We start from the raw sequence: 463 nt of genomic DNA on the forward strand, positions 1-463 counted from the left end.
CTGCATTGGTAAGAGAAAGTAGCCTGCGCGAGACCATGGTCCATGATATATAGACTGATTAATTAAAATACAAAAAAATAAAAGATGTTGGTCCTGTTACATGTAAATTGACATTGTTTTATAAAATGTCTTTATAGTTTATCTTCTGTGTGGGGAGTATACAGAAACTATGGGCCCCATACATGTGCAGGAACTGTTGCCCTACATTTAGCCTACTTCACCTCCCTAGGCAAGGCAAGGCAACTTTATTTATAAAGCACATTTCAGCAACAAGGTAATTCAAAAGTGCTTCACATAAAACATTAAAGAGCAATATAATAAGACGGGAATAAAATGCAAGAATAAAAGTTACAGTGCAGTGTAAGAAATTAACACTTAGGCTACTTCATTTAATAAAAGGCAGCATCAAACAGAAAAGTCTTCAGCCTTGATTTAAAATAGCAGTTTTCTTGGAGTTTGTTTC

The sequence above is a fragment of the Perca flavescens genome, chromosome 6 (assembly GCF_004354835.1).
Source record: "Perca flavescens isolate YP-PL-M2 chromosome 6, PFLA_1.0, whole genome shotgun sequence".
Lineage (NCBI taxonomy): Eukaryota > Metazoa > Chordata > Actinopteri > Perciformes > Percidae > Perca > Perca flavescens.